The following is a 377-nucleotide window of genomic DNA, read 5'->3' as shown; positions in this document are numbered from 1 at the left end:
ACACACACAGGTTGGAGGGTGTAGAGATGTAGAGAGAGACAAGAAGTGAAGAAAAGGGGGTCTCCCCTCACCCATATATGGGATCACGTGCTATACGCGTTTAGTGCTTCATTCTGTGCACTGTGCAATACTCGCTGCTTGCTTGCTGGCTTTACCCCCGGCCTGCCCTCCTCCGCCACAATCCTACACGCACGCTCATCCACTTGGTGCCAACCCCGTTACCTCCCTACCTACCTGCAAGAGTTGTCGGCCCTTGATAGCCCCCCCATCCCGCCTCCCTTCCTCCTTACCCCTTTCGTGTCTTGTCCTGCTTACCGATTCAAGACTTCTCGTACCATCAAACGCATCAAAAACTAAATTGTATGAAAATCTGACCA

This window comes from Littorina saxatilis, linkage group LG6 (genome assembly GCF_037325665.1).
Source record: "Littorina saxatilis isolate snail1 linkage group LG6, US_GU_Lsax_2.0, whole genome shotgun sequence".
Taxonomy (NCBI): Eukaryota; Metazoa; Mollusca; class Gastropoda; order Littorinimorpha; family Littorinidae; genus Littorina; species Littorina saxatilis.
This window is presented reverse-complemented; position numbering follows the sequence as displayed.